The sequence below is a fragment of the Pelophylax lessonae genome (genome assembly GCF_965119305.1).
Source record: "Pelophylax lessonae genome assembly, chromosome: 2".
NCBI lineage: Eukaryota > Metazoa > Chordata > Amphibia > Anura > Ranidae > Pelophylax > Pelophylax lessonae.
The window spans coordinates 136,105,166-136,132,950 of record NC_138769.1 but is presented as its reverse complement, the minus strand read 5'-3'; the positions used below and the strand labels follow the sequence as shown (position 1 = coordinate 136,132,950).

General features: G+C 43.7%; 1 long non-coding RNA gene across 1 annotated transcript; it reads left to right on the top strand.

Annotated features, from left to right (window-relative positions):
- Positions 1-6,692: 6,692 nt before the first annotated feature.
- Positions 6,693-11,760, top strand: LOC309547848. The gene is made up of 2 exons (XR_014224988.1): positions 6,693-6,864; positions 11,573-11,760. It is a non-coding gene; the product is annotated as an uncharacterized lncRNA (long non-coding RNA).
- The last annotated feature ends 16,025 nt before the right edge of the window (positions 11,761-27,785 follow it).

Here is a 27,785-nt window from a genome sequence, read left to right as displayed (position 1 = left end):
GGCTTCAACTGTTCAGATTTGAAATCAGTGAAGCTTCACCTGCACAGCCACATCATTCATTAACAAGAATCTGTGAATGCATTACCTAAAAGACACGTCCCCCCACAGTGGCAGACTGATTTGTAGCCCTGGTATACACCAGTGCAGCTTTAAAGGCATGCTACTTCAGCGTGACAAAGCCGACTATTGGTGTGATTTCATGTGCGGCTTGCTGACATCTGTGCGACTTCATTTAACAGATTTCAATGCAAGTCGCACAGAAAGAGTGCAGGAGCCTTTTTCAAAGTATGAACACAAACTAAAAATTCCGCGCTTAGGATGAGTAGACGAGAGTTAGGGAGTTATATATACAATAGAAAGGTTGGCTGCAGCCCACTTCGAAATATAGTCCTATAGAGGGCTATATGATAAGTGTGTGAAGGAAAAGGGAAGTGATTGGCGCTGCCAGTATGTGAAAGAAATATTGGGTATGTATTAGTAGAAAGGATGTTGGTTGATAAAATACCTGTAAAATTCTTATAAAAATGCCTTCTAAAACATATGTATATAAAAATTGATAAAATCAGCACATCTGTAATAGGTAAGCCCTTGATATATATCAGCAAAGGATGAGTAATCTACGCTGTATTATACAGTAACACTAAGGGTTAACAATAATCACATATAGCAAACATAGGCACTAAATAAGTGACTTGTGCCTAAAAAGAATCCCTTCAAATAAATATAATAAGATGATATAAGGTGCAATAAAATTATTATAGTGCAATAGGTGCCTTGAAGTGCATAATAAATGGCTTAAATAGATTTGATAAGACAATATAAAGTGCAATATGATAAAGGTGTAATGGATGCTATAAAGTGCACAGTAAATAAATACGATAAACAAAATATTGGGAGATACAATACAATAGGTGGCGTGAAGTGCACCATAGATAAAGTGCAATAAATAGAATAAAAAAAGGAGATGCAATAGTTGCAGTGGGTGTAAGGTAAATAAATGACAGATATAAAATCAACTCAAAATGAATCATATATAGTGAATAAAAGTGCTGGGTGCTAATAGTGTAATAACTCGCTTAGGTCAGCTTAAATAAGACCCCATAAAGTGAAATAAAAATAATTGATAGAAGTATCCAATCAAAAAACGTTTGAATTAATTGGAAAAATCAATAATAAATATCTTATACGCAAGTGATAAAGAAGCTCTTTAGACAAATAAAAACCAATAGATATATAGTTCAAAGAAATATATACAAAAAACGTATATAAATAGATGTGCAAAAAAAGTGCAAATCCGGTGCAAAAGGAGTCCCCAGAAGGGTACTAATTTAGGACAGTCCGTAGAAAATTAATGGTGTTAATATCCGAGGTGAAGTGGAGTGGTAATGAAAAGAGTGAGGATTCAGGTGCTCCCCTCTCCAGTATGTCCCGCGCTTACCAGAGGCAGGTACCTCCACAGGGGTGGAGCGCAGTTCGATACTAGGGATCGCTCCCGTGTAGCAGGGGTCCCGGTCCCTGATCCTCCTTCAATAATTCCAATACTCCGCTACTCCCGATGACGTCAGTGTGACGAAACGCGTCGAGTGCGTACCACATCACTTCCGCTTTCTTCTGGTCCATCAGCTTGAGGCGCACATCCGGTCGGTGGAACGCATAGCGTTCAGGAAGTACACCGCTAGAGAGGAATTTGCGGCTCCTAAGCCAGACGGAAGCTTTTGGATTGTTTATTTTATGTGAGTACCTGATTTTATGCTACTTAAATAAAGGCTTTTGATTGCAATACTTCACTATATGCGGCATTCCTTTCATATATGTCCTGGATGGTTCTTGAGGAGCTATGAGGTTGATGTAAAGCTAGCTGCTGCTGATACGGAGTGTGACCTGGAGTATTGGAATTATTGAAGGAGGATCAGGGACCGGGACCCCTGCTACACGGGAGCGATCCCTAGTATCGAACTGCGCTTCACCCCTGTGGAGGTACCTGCCTCTGGTAAGCGCGGGACATACTGGAGAGGGGAACACCTGAATCCTCACTCTTTTCATTACCACTCCACGTCACCTCGGATATTAACACCATTAATTTTCTACGGACTGTCCTAAATTAGTACCCTTCTGGGGACTCCTTTTGCACCGGATTTGCACTTTTTTTGCACATCTATTTATATACATTTTTTGTATATATTTCTTTGAACTATATATCTATTGGTTTTTATTTGTCTAAAGAGCTTCTTTATCACTTGCGTATAAGATATTTATTATTGATTTTTCCAATCAATTCAAACGTTTTTTGATTGGATACTTCTATCAATTATTTTTATTTCACTTTATGGGGTCTTATTTAAGCTGACCTAAGCGAGTTATTACACTATTAGCACCCAGCACTTTTATTCACTATATATGATTCATTTTGAGTTGATTTTATATCTGTCATTTATTTACCTTACACCCACTGCAACTATTGCATCTCCTTTTTTTATTCTATTTATTGCACTTTATCTATGGTGCACTTCACGCCACCTATTGTATTGTATCTCCCAATATTTTGTTTATCGTATTTATTTACTGTGCACTTTATAGCATCCATTACACCTTTATCATATTGCACTTTATATTGTCTTATCAAATCTATTTAAGCCATTTATTATGCACTTCAAGGCACCTATTGCACTATAATAATTTTATTGCACCTTATATCGTCTTATTATATTTATTTGAAGGGATTCTTTTTAGGCACAAGTCACTTATTTAGTGCCATATGTTTGCTATGTGATTATTGTTAACCCTTAGTGTTACTGTATAATACAGCGTAGATTACTCATCCTTTGCTGATATTTCAAGGGGTTACCTATTACAGATGTGCTGATTTTATCCTTTTTCAAAGTAGCTGTGACTTGCAAGTCTTGCAAATAGGGTGAAAGTTGTCATACAACTTTGAACTGTCAAGTTGCATAAAATTTTGCGATGGTCTGAACCAGGGCATAGTTCTCAATGAAGCACAAGTGTGGTGGTTACCGCACCTGTACTCTATTGACAATTTCTCCAGCTCTACAATTGAAAGCCTGTATATCAGTACGGACATAGAGCTGGAGAAGCCTGCAAGAGCCTGGCATTGCATGGGCGATCCACTTGTAGCACCTTCCTAGGTAGGTGCTAGTGAGAAAGTATAGTTTTTGGCTTTGTCTGCCTATCAGAGGAGCATCAGGCAAATCTATATTGCTTTCTGCCTACCAGAGAGCAGGATCTGTGACTTAGGTCTGCTCAGTGTGCTCAGTATGTGATTCATTGGGTATAGAGAGTGTTTTGCACTGGTCCAATAGGGAGGCATATTGCACAGTGGAAGGAAACCTGACCAATGGATACATAGGCTTTGATATAGTCCTGGTGAGTGGTAGAGACAAGCTGTCTCTGTGCATTCTGGGATACTGTATAAAAGCCAGGAGCACATGCGGGGTCTTTTGGCTAGTGAGCAGAGTCCCGGAGGGAGGGTGGCGGCTGCCTCCTCCTCTGTAGTGATGGCACGTGGTTGCAGACGGTAGGCCTGGGGACCAGAGGAACCTGACCCAGTAGTCAGGTTTTACACTATGGGCATCTCCATTATCATTTTTATGTGAACCTCGGAGCCATATTGGTGGGTCAGCCTTTATACCTCAAGGGACCGGACCGTTTACAGGGGATAGGATACCTTATCAAGTGCCATCCGGACTTGTGATTTATGCATTAATATGCTTATTTCTGGTAAGCAGGGATTTATGGTGACGGTCCTAATGGGGTCACGAGCTATCTGAGTGATCATATACGTTTGTTATATCTGTTCAATCTGGTAATTAAATTGTGAATAAGGTGGTGGCTCTTCTTACGGCTTATTTCATTCATTTGGGATTGATTTGCCTTATTTACTTTTATTCTGGTAAGCAGCCTGTGATGGTGGTGGTTTCTATCAGCACTTTCCTTTCTGATACACACGGGAGTGGTTAATATACACCTTCATTATACAGTATCACGCTATGTTTTTGCATTTGTTTTTCACCCCCAACATCCACCCAATTGTGATCCTGGGACGGCTATCGCTGATGAGGAATCCTCCACAGATCTTCATCTTGCTTGGCTAATTATGCTTAAGGCTCATTATACTGCTACATCTGGTAAGCAGTAACTTTATTCATTGTCTGCACCTGTGGATTTTTGGCTGAATGTTTGGACTTTTTTGTTGATTCAACTATTCATATGTTAATCAACATTTTTGGGACTTTTTTCAGACTCAATTTTATTCATCTTCATTTATGTTTTGTGTCACTTAGCGCAGCTTCCCCCATTTACTGTTTTTTTGATGTTTGTCACATATTAAGTTGCCTCTACCTTTCTTTGATATTTAGCGCAGTTTCTTCCCCGCTTTTTTCCAAGGATGTTGTCAAATCTGTTATTTATTGTATCCATCCTTTTTGCTTTTAGATGTAATGCTGGCCATACACTAGTCGAAAGATCGTTTGAAAATCTGTCATTTGGTCCGATCGTTCGTTTTTCGTCCAGTTAATGGGCACAAATAGAAAATCATTTTAACTTTTCATAGCCGAAAAATCAAAGGAACAGTTTTGAAAATCTGCCGGCCGAACGATAAACAAACAATAACTGAACGGTTAATGTGTTTCTCGGCCGACCTGTTTCCACTAGGTAAATGTGACAAACTGAATCAAAAACTGATTCATTTATGTCCATTGAACGATTTATCGTTCGAAATTCAGTCATTACATGATGGCACGATCGTCTGCTCTCACGGCCGATTTTCCGTTTTTCGAAAATGAGTTTGCCCGATATTTCGGCTAGTATATGGCCAGCATTAGCTACATTGGACTGGGATTGTACTTTAGATAGATGTGGGATAAATAAATTATCCTGTGTGGATATCAAGCTTTAGAGATATTGTTATATTGCACATTCCTATTGTGACTGCTGAGCCAGTGAGCATTTTTAGTATCCTGAGGAATGGCCAGCCAGAGGTGACTTCTCTTCATCTACAGTTTTACAGCAGTATTAAATCCAAAAGCAAACATTTATTATATTGCAGCTTACCAATTCTTAGATGTGATGATTTCTTTAGCTTTCTTTTTTAAGCTGGTCATAAATGGAGCAATTTTCTTTCCTGCAACCACGAGTTACAGGAAAGAAAATCGCTTGATTCTTCCCAGCAGGATGTTCTCCCGACGGTGGGGCAGGGGGAGCCACCCTTCCCATAAAAACAGTGATTATTGCTAGCGGCTATAATAGCCACTAGCAATAATCACATGTAAAATCCAACAGGCAAGTCGATGGATCAATTAACTTGGGTACGTTCAGCCCTGCCCATATATAGTTAAAAATAACGAAAATCAACAGACTTACAAGGCAAGATCACCAGGGGAGAATAGAGAAAGAAAGGCAAAAGCTGCTAAACCGGTCAAGATTCAAGCCATCTATGGCCTGCTTTAGGCTTTCTTTCTTCTATTTTCACCTGGTGATCTAGCCTTGTTGGTCTGTTTTTTCTTTTCTTTTTTTTCTTTAAAGAACAAGCTCTCTTCCAGGTGTTTTGATAGGGATGCTTACAATGATCAGCTTTTATTTATGTAAAATCTTTATCCCAAAATGGAAAAAAACAGTTTGCTGTAACTAATTATAAAGTATTAGCTGTGGTTTGGCTTCAATTTGTTAGTGTATTTAAATCTGCTAGTACATCTAACTTGACACTTTCTGCAGACTGACAATGATGTTGTCCAATGGTGCCCTCTGTGCTCCTTCATTCAGAGTGGGGGCACTTTAATACCGGAGGTGTGTTACTGACCAGATCACCAAGTGAAAACTGAGGGGAAAAAAGCCTAAGGGCTCTTTCACACGGGCGTTCCTTTTTTTTTGCCCGATCAGGTCCTTTTTTTTTTTTTTGTAACGGACACGGATGACACTTGTGTCATCCGGTCCGTATGTCCGTTTTTCATCCCATCCGTTTGCGGATGAAAAACTGACATAATGCATGTCTATGTAAAAACGGATGTCTGCGGATGACACCACTGACATCCGTTTTTGCTTCAGTTCCGTTTTTTGAAAGGAAGAAAAAATAGGGTTCTCCTCCGTTCAAAAAAACTGAACTGAACTGAACTGACAAAAAACGGATGTCAGAGGATGATCATCCGATGACATCCGTATTTACATAGAGATACATTATGTCCGTTTTTCATCCGCAAATGGATGGGATGAAAAACGGACATACGGAACGCCCGTGTGAAAGAGCCCTTAGGGCTCTTTCACACGGGCTGTCCGTTTTTCATCCCATCTGTTTCCGGATGAAAAACGGACATGATGTATCTCCATGTAAATACGGATGTCAGTGGATGATCATCCGCTGACATCCGTTTTTCGTCAGTTCAGTTCAGTTCAGTTTTTTTGAACGGAGGAGAACCCTATTTTTTCTTCCTTTCAAAAAACGTAACGGACGCAAAAACGGATGTCAGTGGTGTCATCCGCTGACATCCGTATTTACATAGACATGCATTATGTCCGTTTTTCATCCTCAAACGGATGGGATGAAAAACGGACATACGGACCGGATGACACAAGTGTCATCCGTGTCCGTTACAAAAAAAAAAGAAAGGAACTGATCGGGCAAAAAAAAAGGAACGCCCGTGTGAAAGAAGCCTAAAGGGAAAAAAAAAAAAATAATGCAGCTGCAATATATAAAATTTTTGGCTTTGGGTTTAATACTGCTTTAAATTAGTATGACACATATGTAAGGAATGCTGACATTTCCTTTATATCTTCTTTTAGATGAACAAGCCCGATATCGGTTCCAGTTGGAATTGGAGTTTGTTCAGTGCCTGGCAAATCCTAATTACCTTAACTGTAAATATATTATGGAAATAGTTTCCTAGTCGTGTCTATTTTGTTCATTTACAAATCATAAAGCGGTGGACATTTTCTTTTAACCACTTCTGGGCCAAGCCTATTTCTGACACTTGTTGTTCACAAGTTAAATTCAGTATTTTTTGCTGGAAAATTACTTAGAACCCCCAAATATTATATCTATATATATATATATATATATATATATATATATATATATATACATATATTTTTAGCAGAGACTCTAGGGAATAAAATGGAGATCGTTGCAATACTTTGTCACATCGAATTTGTGCAGCGGTCTTAGAAACGCAATTTTTTTGGAAAAAAAATATTCTTTTTGTGCATTAAGAAGTACTGTAAGTAAGCTTAGCCTAGATTTTTTCTATTATGTGAAAGATGATGTTACGCTGAGTAAATTGATACCTAACATGCCATGCTTCAAAATTGCGCACGCTCCTGGAATGGCAACAAAAAATGGTACTTAAAAATCTCCATAGCCGACACTTTAAAAAATTCTAGTTTAGTACCAGTTTAGAGTTACAAAGGAGGTAACGATCACGGCGATACCTCACATGTGTGATTTGAACAACATTTTCATATGTGGGCGCGACTTGCGTATGCGCTCGTTTTTGCGCGCCAGCTTGGAGGAACGATACGCTTTCATTTTATTTTTTTCTACACTGTCCCTTTAAAAAAAAAAATGTTTTGATCACTTTTATCCCTATTACAAGAAATGCAAACATCCCTTGTAATAGAAATAAGCAGGACAGGTCCTCTTTAATGTGAAATCTGGGGTCAAAAAGATCTCACATCGACCCATAAAAAAAAATTATCTGTTGGGCGGAAGCGACGTCTGACATCACTCCGGTCCCCCGAGGCCATCTTGCCCTTACTCGACTACCTGTCTAGGACCTGAAAGGACCGGATTGTTTTCCCTACTACAGAAGGCTTTGGTAAGTGGAGAAAATGACTGGGAAGCGGCGGGAGTGGGTGGGCACCTCTCCCGCTGCCCATAAAAGTGATCCTGTGATGAATCTGCCACTGGGACCACTTTTATCTAAAAGAGAACCGCAGGCCGTGTAGGAAAATACCAGGGTTATGGCAGCTATCTGCTGCCATAACTCTGGTATTTTACGTCAAAGTAGCGACATAAATACACGGTGGGTGGTCCGGAAGTGGTTAAATGATAAGTTCACCTTTACTGAAAAAAAATATTAAATGTCCATTTTTTTGCAGGTAAAAAAATATGCATTTATTTTTATTATTTTTTTGTAATGAACCTGTAAAGCATTGCACCCACAATCGGCAGATTGTGGTTGTAATGCCAAGGGTCTGCAGACTGTCTGTGTATATGTCTGGCTGTACCTCTGGCTGATACGGCCAGGCAGTTACACTGTGACAGGAAGACTTCATGAACTAGCACAGCTCTCAACAGCGCCCTGGTAGTTCATTGAGAACCTTGCAGTTTTCCCATTCACAGAACACTGTGAATGGATGACTCGGTCTGGTGGGAGGAGCCCCGAGCGGACGTGAACAGGGGAACGGGAGCTGGTGCACCTTCACTGGTTTCATGATTTGGTTTGATTCCGAATATCCTGACATCTATTAGATTCAGTTCCTCGATGCATCACAATTACTGCCCATGGTTTTCTTCAATAACCCATCAAGTGCAGCCTCACCAATGCCCATCAAGTGCAGCCTCATCAGTGCCTGAATCACACAGAGCGGGGATCTCTCGCTGTGACACGGAGCTTGGATTTGAATTGCCCGGCGGCCGCTGTCAACAAACTCCCACCTCCTGGATCGGCTCCTATGATACACCTCACACTGATTCAATTTCCCAGCATTGGATCAGTGTGCTGTCTATGAAAGGAGGCGGGACTTTGTTACATCGGCCGCAGGAGCATTTCAGATTCAAGGTCAGTGTCGCAGCGGGAGATCCCCGCTGTGTGTGACATACACATGGAAAGGAGGAGGGAGGGAAGGACTCTGACAGGGAGGTCATTGACACAGTCCCAGTTCAGCCATTCTCTGCATCAATACAGAATTGTTTAAGGCTGAATCGCGATGCATCGATTTTACGATTATCTTCAACACCATCTATAACATGTTACATCCTGAATATGAGTGTAACATGTTCCAAAAGTGAACTTCTCCTTTAAGCCTCATTGCATAGAAAATATGACACCCCCCCCCCTTCCCCCGTAACCCATTCTGCAATTTTTATGTTCTTACCTGTTGAAGCAGGTCCTCTGCTGGTATAATTTTTGGGTGCGGAGGACCGCTAAGGATGATCCCTCAATCATTGATTCCCTTGAGGATGTCACTTCTCTTCTGGATCTTGAGAGGAAACCGCCACTGGACAGCCAATAGGAAGTGTCCATGTCATACAAGCAGTGACATAGACATCACAAGAAGGACTCCGCCAGAAGGAAACATGACTGGCTTTAGGTAACTAAAAAGGGCATTTAGTTAGGGATTTTTTTTAAAGAGTTCTGTTCCCCCCCCAAAAAAAATAGTCAGCAGCTACAAATTCTGTAACTGCTGACTGCTGACTTGTACGATTAGGGCACTTACCTGTCCAGGCATCCAGCGGTGTCCTCACTTGAGCTTATTGTTGAATCAGCTCTCAGGTGCTGGCGCTGCAATCTTGGGTAGCGGAAACTGGCAGTGAAGCCTGGTGGCTTCACAGCCGGTTCCCTACTGTGCACGTGCGAATCGCACTGTGCTTTGTGAATGGCCCGAACTTCCAGCTCACTTCGCCGTCAAAGCCAGGTACCTGCTCCCCCCCCCTCCAGAAAGGTGCCAAATATGGCAGCATAGGGGGGGGGGGGGAGGCAGACATGCGGAGCTTTCACTTTTGGGTGGAGCTCTGCTTTAAAGAGGTTGTAAACCCTTTTTTTTTTTTTCCTTTTGTACCCTGCAAGAGAAACACATAATGAGCTAGTATGCATCGCATACTAGCTCATTATGAAATACTCACCTTAGAACGAGCCCCGGCCGTGCCATCGCTTACCTGTATGACGGGCGACATGTCCAGTCGCCCGTCTTCCGGGATCGCGGCATCCTGCCATCTGATTGGCCGGAGCCGCGGTGACATCACTCCCGCGCACGCGCGCGGGAGCCGACGGTCAGGCACGGAGTTCTGAAGGAACGGCACGAGCGGCCGTTCCTTCAGAGCGCATGCGCCAGTGAGGTCACTGGATACATCTAAGGTAAATATCTCCTAAACGGTACATGTTTAGGAGATATTTACAGTACCTATAGGTAAGTCTTATCATAGGCTTACCTATAGGTACAAGTGTCAGAGGAGGGTTTACTTCCTTTTTAAGTTGGTGCAGAGTGTATTATGCTGTAAAGAGCATATTTTTTAGTATGACCTGATGGTTAAATGGCTGCAGTACTTTGAGTCAGTGAAGGTTGTGCGATACTGTACCCAAATAAAAGTGATATCCTTTTTTTTCCCCCACAAATAGAGCTTTCTTTTGGTGGTAATTAATCACCTTTGCAGTTTTTTTTTTTTTGCTCTATCAGCAAAAAAAGACTGACAATTTTGAAAATAAAATAATATTTTTTACTTTCTGCTATAAAACCTTTTTAATAAAAAAAAAAAAAATTAAAAATCGAATTTCTTCATCAATTTTGGACAATATGTACTCTGCTACATATTTTTGGTAAAAAAATATCCCAATATGCTTATATTAATTGGTTTTCGCAAACGTTATAGCGTCTACAAACGATGGGATATATTTATGGAATTTTTGTTTCTATATTTTTAACTGGTAATGGCGGCGATCAGTGACTTATAGCAGGACTGATACTGCGGCGGATAAATTGGACACTGACACTTACTTGACACTTTTTATTGAAATCAGTGACCATAATACAGTCATCAGTGCTAAAAAAAAAAATGCACTGTCTCTGTACTAATGACACTGGCTGGGAAGGGGTTAACATCAGAGGCGATCAAAGGATTAAATGTGTTCCTAGGGATTGCTTGCTAACTGTGGGGGGGGATGCTTGTACTGTGGGAAGGCAGAGATCCATGTTTTTTCTTAGCATAAACACAAGATCACTGCCTTCCCTTGTCACAGAACGGCGATATGCCTTGTTCACATAGGCAGATCACCGCTCTACCTGTGCCTTGAATGATCGGCGGGTCCCAGCGGACATCGCGTCCAATAAGAGAAGGAGTGGGTCCCCGCAGTAAAAAATGTGGGCCAGTCGGCAAGAGGTTAATGGCAGCACAAATCACTAATATGTATGCAGTGCATTAATATGCATTGTGGTAACATGCTTGTTATACGCTGAGCTATTGAACTGTGTTGGTGTGAATGGCCCTTATTTTTCTTGGTCAGTGACTCAAACTACTGAAGTCAGAGGGGTCAGCATGAAAGCCAGGCAAAAGAAAAAATATTAGTCTTAGAATTGTTACCAATATTGAGCGTAGGAAAGGATATAGACAGCAAGAAACACATGACGGAAATTCTAACCCTTCCTGCATCTAAGCTAAGGCTTTACAATAACGTTTTTGACTGGACCTACACCTTATAATATTTTTGCTCTGAACTGGTATTGCTCATATATCTTTTGTACAGTGCTGATTTTTGAATTGATTTGATGAGTTGATTTTTGACTCTTTATGAAGTGCTATCTTCTACTGAGTATGATCATGTACAGTAATTTATTGTTGCCTTCTCTATAGTTCTAGCACAGCGGGGATTCTTCAAGGACAAGTCATTTGATAATTATCTGAAATACCTGCTCTACTGGAAGGATCCTGAATATGCAAAATATTTAAAGTAAGTGTAAAATCCCTTTTTAGTTCTTTTTATCATTTGTGTAGTTACTGTACTTTGCCCTATAGGTGTAGGTGGAATTGTCAATACCAAAGAGATAGATAGAGTGGATAAAAAGATGGCTCATGTCTGTCAGAACCAAGGCTGCAATAAATATTTCCTTTTTTTTTTCACAATCAAAGTTTATTAAAGAAAAACAACAAAATACAGAAAATGATATTCATCAAGCAATAAGTACATCAACATACAACGAGGCAAAGCAGTGCAATGATAACAACGTGAAGTTTCTTCGTTTATGACAGGGCCTCAGTTATTATATGCAAACTCCTCATAATACCTAAGGTGAATCACAGTATAGGTTATGGTAAGCTAACCATCTAGCATTAGTATTAGGTATACCATCATAATAGGCTAGATAACCAAATAACAGGGCATACCTAATTGGTAAAGGTAAATTGCCTAGTGAGCAGAATATACATTTAACAAATTATGGCTGCTGAAGAACCAACTTCTGGGTCAATTAGAATGTCAGTAGTGTGGAAAGGGAGGAGAGGGGAAGGTAAGGGGTATCAAAAAAGCAGTACATCCATGCATAAATAGAAAGGATATCTTGTAGGTAGTAGAGAACCATCATGGCTCTCTTGCATGTACAATGGAGAAGCAGTGACAGAAACGTAGACATCCAGTATAGGAGGTTAGAGCGTTTCATGTTAGCGTACAATGAGAATCGGTGAGGGTTTCATAGCGAGAGGTGTATCGAAAGACATGCCAAGCGGACCACATTTTGTTTAATCTCTTGAGGTTATCATTAGCAACCGCTACCGATTCCTCCATGTTATAGATCTCATTCACCGTCAGGAGTCACTCTTTAATCGTAGCGTGGAAGTGGATTTCCAGCGTCTGGGAATCAAGGACTTAGCTGCATTGAGTAAAAAACGTTTTATCGACTTCTAATACGTACTGAGTGAGCAATCCGCTATATGTAGAAAGTAGCATTCAGGTGTAAGAGAGATAGTGGTGCTAGTAATTTCACGGATAAGATCACAGAGCTGGCTACAAAAGCTAGAAATCTGTGGGCAGCCCCGCCAGATATGTACTAATGTGCCCGGAGACTGGCCACATCTCCAGCTCAAGTTCGAGGTTTAAAGGGAACCATTTGTGAAGCCTATCAGGAGTGAAGTACCAGCCCGTGAGAAGTTTGTAGGCATTCTCCTGAAATCTAGAGCTTACAAAGCATTTATGTGATAATATGCAGGCGTTCGTCCATTGTCCGTCCTGCCCATGTTATAAAGCCAGTGGAGCCGTGAGTGTAAGCTGCGGAGCCGTCTGTGTCATGGAGCTCTTCTAATGTGCTGCCACCTCCATCGCGTCCCAAGCCACGCCCCCGCAATATTTTTTCTGATCACTGAAAGTTGTGTATATTCCAGGATGAGCACATTCTGTAGTGTCACCTGCAGGGATGTTCCTGCCCCCGATATACACAGTTGTGCAGTGTCAATTGATTGGAGGGGCACAAACTAATATCATGTTTGCATACACTGTATAAATTAATTTAAAAATCGGCGCTGATTCATGTATGATTCATATTCCAAAACAATCCACATGATCCAAATGTAAAACTGATGTGCTATAAATATAAGATAAAAAGTGTTACGATAAAAATATCTAATTACTGTGTTCTTCAAAATAGTACAGATGGATAAATACACACATCCGTACAGATGGATGATTTACAGAAGGTGAATAGGGTATATCTTCCAATCTGTGGATCCAATATAGACAAAATGTATAAAGAAACTTACACTAATATGATGATGTGAGTGAACGGTACAGATGGATAAATGTGTGCGAATCTGTACGTGTTGAATAAAAAATAATAAAAGTTGTGTGTCAGTAAAAGATGATCTAAAAATTAAAAGATCATATAAGTGTATCAATCAGAATGATAAAAGGTACAGATGGATAAATGATGTGTTAAAGCTATGTTCTTCTCTTAAAAATCAAAGATAATAGGTAAAGGATGCTACATAATAGTGCACGTGATATGCCAGAAAAAGTGATATAGTGCAACAGTACAAGTGGCAGGATCAACAAAAATTACAAACTAAAAATAGTCCATATAGTGAATAATGTGAATCAATGGTGACTCCCAATGGTAGAGTGACTTGAGCAGGTAAAACAATAAGTATATCAGGTGACTTCCTTGTGAATACAAGCAAATAAGTGCAGAAAGTGTTGTCTGATGACCGTGATATATCACTCCAGTGAACTAAAATACAAACTGTGTACAATGGCCGCTTACCTCACTGCACACTCAAAAGAGCGTGTCTGTGATAGATATCACTTGGACCGATGATATTCTTTAGGATAGATGGATGGATAGATAGTTTCCACAACCCCTCTATCTTCTTCATACACTCTCAGGGTTTTAATGATGGATGTTGAACTATGAGCTAGCTGTCTTTCTCCTTTCCTATGGATCGCTCCAAAGTACCCCGCTGATGGTGGTCCATTGCCTCTCATCTCTGGTATCCAGAGGGCTTCCCGGGAACCCCAGACATGGCAGAATCCCACCAGCTGGTCAGTGCCTTGGTACTGATGCCATGCTCCAGATGATTAAAGGACACCTGTTCTTCTCATTGGGGGGAAGCATCTGTGACATGAGGGGGCGGCGTCTCCTAAAGACGTCACCTGGCGGCCACAATGGCTATATAACAAGCTGCAGAGACCGGCATAATCACCGGAGACATTGTCTGAGGAGGACCGGAGGAAGAAGAAGAGCCGAGGGCAAAAGAGCAGAAGATTGGACAGCAGAAGAGCGGACAGCAAAAGAGCAGAAGACCAGAAGAGCGGAGAGGAGAAGACAAGAAGAGCGGAGAGGGAGAAGACCAGAGCGGAGAAGTCCGGATGAAGATTTTTAATAAATTTTCCAAAACATCTCCTGTCGTTATTTACATACACTGTCTTTTATGGAGTGAATGGGTAGGGGTACAGTGTATCCCATACCCATTCACATAGGGAGGGGGTCCGGGATCTGGGGGCCCCCTTGTTAAAGGGGGCATCCAGATTCCGATGAGCCCCCTGCCTGCAGACCCCCACAACCACCGGCCAGGGTTGTGGGGATGAGGCCCTTGTCCCCATCAACATGGGGGCAAGGTGCTTTGAGGTGGGGAGTGCAGAGCTTCCCCTGCCCCAAAGCACCAACACCCCCCCATGTTGAGGGCATGTGGCCTGGTATGGTCCAGGGGGGGTAGGGCCGCTCGCTCGTCCCCTCCCCCTTCCTGCCCTACCGTGCTGCATGCTCGGTTAAGGGTCTGGTATGGATTTTGGGGGGGACCCCACGCCCTTTTTTCGGTGTGGGGCTACACTCAAATTCCATACCAGACCCGAAGGGCCTGGTTTGGAACCTGGGGGAGACCCCCACGCAGTTTTTTTCCCATTTTTGGCGTGGAGTTCCCCCTCAAGATTCTCACAGCAGCAAGTCGGATCATCCTGATCCGACTTGCGGTGCGACTTCCATTCAAATCAATAGGCTCCCATAGGGAACCATTGATTTTGAATGGAAGAAAAAAAAAAACGTATAACGTGGCTGAACGTACTTCATCACGTTCGGTCGCGTTGGGTCCTGTTTTTGCGTTTGAAACGCCGGGAAACACACGTTCGAACGCAAATAATTGCGTTCCAAAAAATGTCCCTGAACTCAACTGCCTGCAAATGACCCTGTGTATATATGGACAGATAAGATAACATGCAGGTGGGTTCAGGGGCTTCTGAAAAAAACGCCCAACTGCTCCTAAACGGCCATTTACAACGTCCCGTGTACATGGAGCCTTACTGTATACACTTGGGACTTTCTAAAAATAAATGTCTGTTAACGCTGTCCTGATGCCAGCCGACGCTAACCAGTGTTCACTGACGCTAGTAACACACTGTAACTTGAAAGAAGTGCTAGATCCCCGACTTTAAGTCCAGAAGATCCAGGACTGTAGAATAAAGAGCTTCTGACACTGTTTACACTTGCAGAGTCACTGACTACACTCCCCAGCCTTGCACTGGCTTGTAGTTGATTGCTAAAGGTTCCTGTATGAATGCACCTCTCAACCGACACTGTATAATTCAGGGGCCCTACCGCAGGCGCCCCCTTTACACTTGTTACTCTTCAGGGTCCACTGACTATGTACCCCCTCTGTAACTTTCATGTGGGCTTCCAGCCTCAACCCACTCTCCCTGTCTCCCACAGTTGCAGTCTCACACCCGGCCCGGCGCTTGAATAGCACAGGAGCCAGAGCGGAGACTTCCCCTTCAGCTCAACACATCTGGAACTCATGACACCTTACTAAAGAATCATGGCCCTGCTGTTAGGCAGACAAGGCCCACTATACATTTACCTACCACCTACCTGTAGGGTGCTACACCCACCCCACACCAAACGAGTCAGGTCCCTCTGACTCTGAGGCAAATGCCTCCTATTAAAAACTGCCAAAAATCAGGAGTATCCCACAAACCTGGAAAGGGGGAAAAGGGAAAACAAATTTACAAATAAATTAGCGTGAAAAAATATATCTTTACACTCTGCTGTATATGTATATACACAGTTTCAAGTGCATGATAACTGATGCACCCCCCACCAAACAAACTCATTTGGTGGGGAACAACGAACAAAAATACAGTACAATGTTCCTGACTAACTACTTCTAAATCAGTCATCACCCAGAGATTAAAGGAAGCAAAAGTTAGACAGCTGCATATGCATAGATTGTAAGCTCTTTTGAGCAGGGCCCTCTAAATCCTCTTGTATTTTATTGTATTGTATATGTACTGTCTCCCTCTATTATTGGAAAGCGCTGCGTAAATTGCTGGCGCTATAGAAATCCTTAATAATAATAATATGCATAAGAAAATTATAGGCCTAACTTCCTGAACAGTTGAGTGGAAAAACCCTCCTTCAAAAATGCAAGGGCGACCTTTCCACTCCCTCCCTGACTGCCTCTGCTAGCCAGTGTCTTGACACGCCGGGGTCCTCCTTTAACTGGAAGAGCTTGTCCCCCTAACACTAGCTGTCTAGACAGAGTCCTATTTGTAGAAGTGAAACACAGCACCCTCTGCTGTCTCTTTACAAATAATGTGCTCATGGGAGATCACTCCAAAAAAGTGCCACATCCCAAAATATACAACAGTAGAGAAATTCCCCTAGGGGTGGGACTTTATAGGCACATGGATAAATACAAGAAAATTGGTTTCAACATATAAACAAATTTATTGAAGAATAATAACATGTACAAAAGGAATTTTAAAAGAATAAGGCAAGCTTAATACAATTCATGTAGTCATATGGCATGGGGATACCGCTGTGTTGAAGGTGAGTGCCCGACGCGTTTCAAAGACATAAGTCAAGGCTCCTTCTTCAGGGAAAACCTTACAATAGCGGTCTGTAAGTGATCAATCACAGGAGTAATTAATCAATGGCATATATGCAAAATTGTTACAAATATGCAATTTAGAAAATATACAATGCACTTATAAGACAATTATTGCATGGTAAAACAGTCCACATGGAATGTCAATATAAAAGAGAATAACACGGAACACTTACAGAATCTGCCGTGTGACTGTTTAAAGTGTATGCCTGCCAATATTGTTAAAAACAAGTGGCTGGGTTTTTCTCATCGCTGCATTGGGGTGCTTCATTGGAGAAGATGAACGATTTAGAAGCAGGGATAGTTCATATAGCCAACCTCCAATTGTGTATGCCCATCAACTAAAAAAGCTGATTGGAGACAGCTGAAACCCAAAAGAATTGGGAGATCTGCCAGGTGAGGAAAAGGGGGTAATTAGAAAAAAGTTTGTAAATATAATTGCTAAGGTAGCAACGAAATTAGTGATTACGCTTGTTATGTTGTAAATCAAATTTGTCCAACCTTGCTGCATATGCTCAAAAAAGAAAGAGAAAAAAGTTGGACTGTTTGATAGAACAAAGAAAAATAGTTAATAATAATGCTGATCATGATTATACCATTTGCTGGTATCCTTAGGTAGTCGGAATGCACCAAACTGCCCCGGCCATTAAACATAGCCCATTTAATGTAGGATAGAAACCCATTCAGCAAAAACCGTTGCTAGTTAGAAGCTAAAGCAGCATATAAAAGAAGGGCTGATTCGGCAGATGCAGCAATGCTGACAAGCAATTTACATAACATGTAACCTCAAATCTGTAAGTGAATCCAGATCAAATTACCTTGGTGGTCTCATGGGCCGATGTGAAAATGTGCAGCAAACGTCCGCCTTCCAGCAGGTGAGTGATACAACTCACCTCTCGAAAGGGGGCTGTTTAAATAGGAAAGCGAGTTAGCTTGATGGAAATCAGCTGGTTGTACTTACTTTGTTTCCTCAGGCTGGCAGTTCCCGGGTGGGTTCCCTGGTGCGCAGCCGCCGGACAGGTTCTCCACGACGCATGCGCGCACGCATAGCGAAGCGGAAACCCGTGCAGCCGATGCGTTCCACCGGCACGGTCAACATCTGCCGGCGTGAATCGCAAGCGGAAGTGGATGGGCGAGCCAAGAGGATCTCGAGGAGAGCCAATAGCGTACGCTCGAGGATCTGGACCGAGAATTTAAGACCAAATGGGAAAAAACTCTCAATGAATGTTCAGCGTCTCTTATGACTCTTTTAATAGATGAACATACCACCCGTGCCGCTAAATTGGATGTCGAAATTGAGCTTATTTGCGAAAAAATTCACAAATATAAAACTCATAAATTATTTCAGGAAAAAGAAAAACAATTGAAAGAACATCTAGAAATTTTTAATAGAAATATTCTAATTAAAAAACAAAAGAAGCTCAACCGAGACATCCATGCCTTCCAACAAGGCAAAGCGTATAGGTGGAATCCCATCAAATCCACATATAATAATATACCTAATAAATTACCTCAAGACACTCCAGCACATCCCCCACTCAAAAATGGATCACATCCCTCACTTAATGCCATGAGACCTAAAACCGAGGCAAACGCACATACCAAGGTGATTCCACGATGGAACAATCCACGAAAAGATCAAACACACAACAGGGCCACAAAACCAATCTCTCTTTATTCAAATCGCAAAATCCCCCCACACAATCACCAAATATGGATGAACCACCTGGTGGGTTCAACTCCAATGTTCCCCCTTCCGCCCACCCTCCACCATCACTCCTATCCACTTTGAATCTACAGGATTCCATTTTTTTAGAAGCACTCCACCAACGAGCCCCAAAAATCACTCCAACCACCCTATCATCACCATAGAGGACACAGCAGCAAACTTGCCTCATACAGTTTCTAGTACTCCCGAGCAACCTGACTTGTCAATCATCAATCTTTCAAGCTACAAACTATTCATGGATGAAGCTGAGGTTCTATCTAAGGGCCTCAGTTTCTGTCCAAATGCCAAACTGGATAAGTTCGAATTTATAAAAGATTTACACCTTTTTGCCCGGAAACTTAATTTCAAAGTCCTATTTGATAAACAAAATTCCACACAGTCCTCTACGAAAAAAGATCCAGCCCTTGAAACCTTAATATCCTTACTTGAAGAAAATGAAGACCTTATAGATAAAATAGATCTGCCAGCATTGCTAGCAGATGTAGACTCTGAGGCAGGGCCGGACTGGGAATAAAAACCAGCCCTGGAAATAATTTCATACCAGCCCCATAGCATTATTATACTGGCCCAACAGCATAGCGTCATTTTCTTGATCATAAAAGGGAAAACCATGCATTTTAAAGCACATGTGAAGCGTGTATTATATGTAGATAAGACAGATATGAAATCACATAGGGTTTTATATATATGTATATAGATAGATACATACATACTGTACATAAGAGCAAATTCCAGTTAAAAGTGGAGCAATTATCAAGAACAGTCCACTTATTGCGATGGTGATATATTACCAGAATAAAAAATAATCAAAGTCTGCCTTTACATGAGGGTCCGCAGAGTTCCCCCTTGCAATGTAATGGTGAATCCTGCAGACTGATGTAAAGGGGAACCCCAGGAACTCTGGAAATGTGACCAGAGACCACCTTCTGCAGAAAGAATGGGGGGGGGGGGTTACTGATATAAGGGGGGGCCTTTATATCAGTGCCCCCTTACGTTACTGTATTCACTTCCCCCTTATGTCACTGACCCCCACTCAGACTGGTCTGGTGGAGCTGTCACTGACCTCCTCTCAGGTGCACCGTGCAGGGCTCAGTCAGTTGGTTCCAGCTTGTTGCCTCTGGGTTTATCCTATAGTCTTCTCTCCACAGTCCACATACATCTGACTTCTCCCGTGACCCCCATCCCGGCGGCCCTCCCACTCCTGACTCCTCTCCAGACTCCCCCTCAGGGACTGCAGACATGATAAAAGACAAGAGATGGTCATAGGCTGTGCGGACATGGTACAGGAGATGTCAGAGTTTGCAGACATGGTACAGGAGAGGTCAGAGGTTTCAGACATGGTACAGGAGATGTCAGAGGTTGCAGACATGGTAAAGGAGAGGTCATAGGCTGCGGACATGGTACAGGAGATGTCAGAGGTTGCAGACATGGTACAGGAGATGTGAGAGGTTGCAGACATGGTACAGGAGATGTCAGAGGCTGCGGAGGGGTCCAGTCTTACCCGCCCCTGGTGTAGAAAGGCGCGCTCCACCACCCCGACCAAGATCAGTGCCTTCCTGTAAAAATGACACCGCCCAGTGCCATTACGTCACTACTGGCCTTTCCCAGCCTAGCTGCAGCCATATACTATATGGGTGCCACCAGGGCTGGTGGAAAGATTTTTGACACCCTAGTAGAGCTGCACGATTCTGGCCAAAATGAGAATCACGATTTTTTAGCTTGGAATAAAGATCACGATTCTCTCACGATTCTCTGTGTAACAAAAAAAAAAATTGGGATAACTTTACTGTTACGTTTTTTTTTTTTTCATTAAAGTCTATTAATTGCGTTTGAAAGACTGCTGCGCAAATACAGTGTGACATAAAATATTACAACAATCGCCATTTTATTCTGTAGGGTCTCTGAAAAAAAAATATATAACATGTTTGGGGGTTCTAAGTACTTTTTTAACTTGCAAGCAACAATTGTCAGAAAAAGGTCTAGTCTTTAAGAGGTTAAACTTCCTTTCTCCCTGGCAGAGGGAAGGAAAAAATACAATGTAATCATTTTTGTTTATAGTTACTGGGAGACTTTGCTGATAGGCGTTTGCCAGGAGGCTTTTTTTTTTTTTCCACAGCTGTTCTCTCTGCTATTTAGCTATGCAAAGAATCGACCATATCTCAGGTTCAGATCGTCAGGGGGGGTGAATCGAGATCGCGATTTTCATACGATTAATCGTGCAGCTCTACACCCTAGGCAACCCCCCTCCCCCCAGCTAGGAAGCAGGGCCAAGAGGAGTGAGCTGGGTACGGGCCTCCTGTATGAGGCCCAGGCCCCATCAGTTCAGCAGGAGGGCCCAGGCAGTAGGAGGAATCAGATCATGGAAAAGGGGGGTGACTGGTGCGGCGGGAGGAAAATTACAGGAACCGATCCCCTGTATGGGTCTCCCTGCAGCAGCTGAAAGCTGGCTTTTCCTCCTCCCTCTCCTGCTGCTTTGGTTCTTGCAATTGCCCCCCTCTATACTGATCACCCCCTCCTGTCCATGATCAGATTCCCCCTTTTCCCTGCTGCCCAGTGTCCCCCTTACTCGCAGCACTGCTGGCTTCATCTTCTCTCCCTTCCACCAGTTTTCAGTTGCTGCAGAGGGGGGGGGGGGGGGAACCACAGGAGATCTGTTCTAGTAAACCACTGTTGATGACCAATTTCCGCCTGCTGTCCTTTGTGCCCCTACAGCAGCGCTGACGCTTCTCTTTTTTCTGCTGCCGGCTGCAGGGTAGGGGAGAATAGCTTCAGGATAAAAAAAAACAGGTCTGGTAGGCTATACAGGGCCCCTATAATTTCTAAAGGCAGCCCTGGTTGTAGGTGAGGAGGGTGATATCAGTGGCAGTGCTGAGGGGGGTGGGATAAGTGGCAGTGGATGTGGTGAGGAGGTGGGATCAGTGGCAGCAGTGGTAGTGAAGAGGGTGGAATCAGTGGCAGCAGTGGTGATGATGATGGTGGTGGTGAGGGGGGGGGGGTTGGGATCAGTGGCAGCGGTGGTGGTGAGGGGGGTGGGATCAGTGGCAGCGGTGGTGGTGAGGGGGGGGTCGGATCGGTGGCAGCGGTGGTGGTGATGAGGGGGGTGGGATCGGTGGCAGCGGTGGTGGTGATGAGGGGGGTGGGATCGGTGGCAGCGGTGGTGGTGATGAGGTGGGTGGGATCAGTGGCAGCGGTGGTGGTGATGAGGGGGGTGGGATCGGTGGCAGCGGTGGTGGTGATGAGGGGGTGGGATCAGTGGCAGCGGTGGTGGAGGTGGTGAGGGGGGTGGCAGCGGTGGTGGTTGTAAGGGGGGTGGGATCGGTGGCAGCAGTGGTGGTGAGGGGGGTGGGATTGGTGGCAGTGGTGGTGGTGAGGGGGGTGGGATCGGTGGCAGTGGTGATGAGGGAGGTGGCAGCGGTGGTGGAATCGGTGGCAGCAGTGGTGAGGGGGTGGGATCAGTGGCAGCGATGGTGGTAGTGATGAGGGGGGTGGGATGAGTGGCAGCAGGGGTGGTGGTGGTGAGGGGGTGGGATCGGTGGCAGTGGTGGTGGTGAGGGGGGTGGGATCAGTGGCAGGGGTGGTGGTGGTGGGGGGGTTGGAGGGAGTGGGATCAGTGGCAGCTATAGTGGTGAGGGGAGATTGGTGGCAGTGGTGATGGGGGGGTGCCCCCCCCCCCAATCCTATCAGGGATAAGATATGTGGGGGTGGTGAGATCAGCAGGGGGCAGTGGTGATGGAGGATGGGATTAATTGCACTGCTGATTACTGTACTTACTTTGTCAGTCGATTCCTCCTCAGCCTCAGTGCCTCTTCACACGTGCCTGCAGGGAAGCTTCTTCTGACGTGTGGGTCTCCCAGTCCCAGCAGAGAGCAGAGCTCCTCCCCCTCACTCTATTGGTCGTCAGCTACACCGGCACCTTCAGCTTCTCTCTCTGAAGCTATGGGCGGAGAGGATAGGTGGTCTGCAGTGACACTGCTCAGCCAGCCTCCCCTTAGCTGCAAGCAGTCACACACAGCAGCGGAACTTGCAGGCGGGCGGCCGTGAATGGCGGGCGGGCGGCCGGCCGGAACTTGCGGGCGGGCGACCAGAACTTGCGGGCAGGCGACCAGAACTTGCGGGCGGGCGGGAGGCCGTGAATGGCGGGCGGCCGTGAATGGCGGGCGGGCGGCCTGAACTTGCGGGCGGCCGGAACTTGCGGGTGGGCGGGCCCTCTGAGTGCTGCTGCTCTCAAAGCGGCCCCAGGGCAGTCGGCCTACCGGGAAATCTCCCGGTATCCCGGTACGCCAGTCCGGCCCTGCTCTGAGGGGCCCTCCCTCACTGCTCAGACATCACTGCTAAAGAAAAAGTCTGACAAATTTCCCAATACATCCAATGCCAACATTGCCGCCTTTGTCAAGCTTGTCTCCAAAGAAGTGGACAAACTCCATACTCGTTCACCATCTAAACCAAACATCACATCTCAACAAAAACAAGCGATCAAAAAATTAGCAGATAATCATTTAATCACAATCAAACAGGCTGACAAGGGCGGCAATGTTGTCATTATGGATAGCAATCAATACATCCAAATGTGCCAAAATATTTTAAAAAACCACAATTGGTACCGCAGAATCACCTCTGATATTGTGGTTAAATACCAACAAACTTTTTACCAACTAATAGATGCTGCATATTTAAATGGCACAATCCCTAAACAGACATGGGAATTTATCCGTATATCATTTCCAGTGACTCCAACCTTTTACGCACTTCCGAAAATCCACAAACACGCCACTAATCCACCAGGGCGACCCATTATCTCGGGAAGAGGATCAATCTCGGATAATGCGAGTAAATTGGTGGACACATATTTGAAACCCTTCGTCACTGCCCTACCCTCACATGTACGCGATACAATTCATTTTCTACAAATAATTGAAAATGTTATCATTCCTGAAAATTGCTTATTGGTTACTATAGATGTAGAAGCCCTATACAGCTCGATCCCGCATGATCGTGGGATCTCGGCTGTGAGACATACACTCATGCAAAGTGGCAAATTTGATGCTTATGGTGAATTTATGGTGTCTATTTTGCACTATATACTCCTCCATAATGTGTTTACATTCAACGGCTCCCATTTCCTCCAGGTGCAGGGCGTAGCGATGGGCACATGTTGTGCCCCATCCTACGCCAATTTGTACCTGGGGGAGTGGGAGCAATTCTTTTTACACAATGATTCAACCTCTATGTACACGGACCACATTGTCTTGTGGGTCCGTTACATAGATGATATTTTCATGTTATGGCAAGGACCAACGGAATTATTACACAGTTGTCTGCTCAGAATGAACAAGAATGAATTTAACCTTACGTTCACTATGAACTTTGATCAAAAATGTGTCACGTTCCTGGATGTGGAGATTCACCAGGGTGAGGATGGTGCTCTCCGCAGTGGTCTTTACCGCAAGCCCACTGCGGGGAACACCGTCCTGCATGCCTCGAGCTTCCACCCCGAGACTCTCGTTCGTTCGATTCCATTCGGACAGTACTTGAGGATCAGGCGCAATTGTACGGATCTGCAAAGCTTCCAGCTTGCTGCAAACAATTTAAGGGATAGACTCCTTCTTAGGGGCTACACAAGAACCACTCTAAAAAAAGCCTACAAAAAGGCAGTTGCATCTGATAGAAAAACCTTATTAGCCCCTCGGGCTTCCAAGGAACCTGACCACATTCTGAGAATTATTATGAAATACTCTGAGCAACACCAAAATATAAGACAAATTGTGTCAAAATACTGGCATGTGTTAACTTTGGACCCCACTGTGGGGAAATATGTCCCAGATCGCCCCCAGTTCACTTTCAAAAAGGTGCCAGCCTTAAAGGAGAAGCTGGTACAAAGTGAATTTAGAATGCATAAAAATCAAGATCCTTGTAAATTGAAGGGCACTTATATCTGTGGTAATTGCAACTACTGTCGATATATGCTAACCACCAAAAATCCAACACTACCGAACAGTCAATCTTTTCTTCCCAAGCACTTTGCCAATTGCCGCACCCACGGAGTTGTATACTTACTCCTCTGTGGGTGCGGCTGTTTCTATGTCGGCAAAACTAAATTGCCATTTTTCAAACGAGCAAATAGACATGTGAAAAGCATGAAAACAAGCAATCCAGACTTACCTTTAGGACGTCACACCAAGCTAGTACACGCAGGCAAGTTCCCAAAAATAAAATTTCTAATTTTAGATAGAATCCACCCCAGTCCCCGCGGAGGGGACTGGAACAAAATTATTTTACAGATGGAGTTACGGTGGATACCCTCCACCCCCCTCACCACCACCACTGCCACCGATCCCACCCCCTCACCACCACCACCCCTGCTGCCACTCATCCCACCCCCCTCATCACTACCACCATCGCTAAGGGCCACAGATCCGCCAGGGTTAAACGAAATGGTTTCCTATAAACCTTTTCTAGAAGGATTCACATCAGGAGGCATGGAGCAATAGGCTCCCTCTGACATCTCTCTATCGATTTCTAACTTCTCTACAATTTTCATCTAGATATGGGACAATCAATATTCATTGTTTTCCGTTTATTGCCCTACACTTTCCTTTCTAGTTTTACATCAGATAAGTAATGTTTATTATTCATTGTTATCTGGTATTATTATTATTTGCAACAATTGAATATAATTTTCTATACTTTTCCTTTTTATTTCCCTAGGTTTTGTAAAAACTCCCATGTAATTATTAAGGAAAGTTTTGTTTGATCTGCACAGTTGTCACATTTGGCCGGTACTCTTTATCCCTGCCTTGGGCTGATAACTTCATGGGGAACCTTCCTAAATTTGATTACACTTCAGTGTATCTACTTCTAATAAACATTTCCAAGGTGTATCCTGTATCCAATAACTATTACTTTTTTACCAAGCAGAGTATCATTATCTCCCATTTGTGTATTTTGCCCGAGGAGACATGCCCGGCACGGTAGGCGGACACCCTCATGGAGGTCCGCCTTTTGGGCGTACTCTATTGGCTCTCCTCGAGATCCTCTTGGCTCGCCCATCCACTTCCGCTTGCGATTCACGCCGGCGGATGTTGACCGTGCCGGTGGAACGCATCGGCCGCACGGGTTTCCGCTTCGCTATGCGTGCGCGCATGCGTCGTGGGGAACCTGTCCGGCGGCTGCGCACCAGGGAACCCAACCGGGAACTGCCAGCCTGAGGAAACAAAGTAAGTACAACCAGCTGATTTCCATCAAGCTATTTCCTATTTAAACAGCCCCCTTTCGAGAGGTGAGTTGTATCACTCACCTGCTGGAAGGCAGACGTTTGCTGCACATTTTCACATCGGCCCATGAGACCACCAAGGTAATTTGATCTGGATTCACTCACAGATTTGAGGTTACATGTTATGTAAATTGCTTGTCAGCATTGCTGCATCTGCCGAATCAGCCCTTCTTTTATATGCTGCTTTAGCTTCTAACTAGCAACGGTTTTTGCTGAATGGGTTTCTATCCTACATTAAATGGGCTATGTTTAATGGCCGGGGCAGTTTGGTGCATTCCGACTACCTAAGGATACCAGCAAATGGTATAATCATGATCAGCATTATTATTAACTATTTTTCTTTGTTCTATCAAACAGTCAAACTTTTTTCTCTTTCTTTTTTGAGCATATGCAGCAAGGTTGGACAAATTTGATTTACAACATAACAAGCGTAATCACTAATTTCGTTGCTACCTTAGCAATTATATTTACAAACTTTTTTCTAATTACCCCCTTTTCCTCACCTGGCAGATCTCCCAATTCTTTTGGGTTTCAGCTGTCTCCAATCAGCTTTTTTAGTTGATGGGCATACACAATTGGAGGTTGGCTATATGAACTATCCCTGCTTCTAAATCGTTCATCTTTTCCAATGAAGCACCCCAATGCAGCGATGAGAAAAACCCAGCCACTTGTTTTTAACAATATTGGCAGGCATACACTTTAAACAGTCACACGGTAGATTCTGTAAGTGTTCCGTGTTATTCTCTTTTATATTGACATTCCATGTGGACTGTTTTACCATGCAATAATTGTCTTATAAGTGCATTGTATATTTTCTAAATTGCATATTTGTAACAATTTTGCATATATGCCATTGATTAATTACTCCTGTGATTGATCACTTACAGACCGCTATTGTAAGGTTTTCCCTGAAGAAGGAGCCTTGACTTATGTCTTTGAAACGCGTCGGGCACTCACCTTCAACACAGCGGTATCCCCATGCCATATGACTACATGAATTGTATTAAGCTAGCCTTATTCTTTTAAAATTCCTTTTGTACATGTTATTATTCTTCAATAAATTTGTTTATATGTTGAAACCAATTTTCTTGTATTTATCCATGTGCCTATAAAGTCCCACCCCTAGGGGAATTTCTCTTCTGCTGTCTCTTTGAGCACTTCAATGAGGAAACAGGGCAGGCCACAGTCTCTCATGACCTACAGTCCTGCTGCGTCAGGGAAACATCACAGGGGTCCAGCAGGGCACCCCCACCAAAGTTCCTGGACACTTGAACTTTGAAGCAACATCTCCATCTGTAAAGACTGTGGATGAAGTCCCACACAGCCATTTGTAATCCACAAAAGGTCCTGGCCCTGTGGCCCAAGGGACCTGACACACAAGTTTGCATTCCACAAGTTTGCAATTTAGATTTTAATTTTTGTCACCTTGCTCACAGCATTATTCAGTAGACACTTCTAGGTAGCGCCATTTGCCTCTCCCTTTCCCCTCCTCCTTTCCATGTGTATGTCACACACAGCGGGGATCTCCTGCTGTGACACTGACCTTGAATCTGAAATGCCCGGCGGCCGCTGTAACAAAGTCCCGCCTCCTGTGACAGACAGCACACTGATCTAATGCTGGGAAATTGAATCAGCATGACTTGTATCATAGGGGTAGGTCAAGGAGGCGCGACTTTGTTGACAGCGGCCGCCGGGCAATTGAA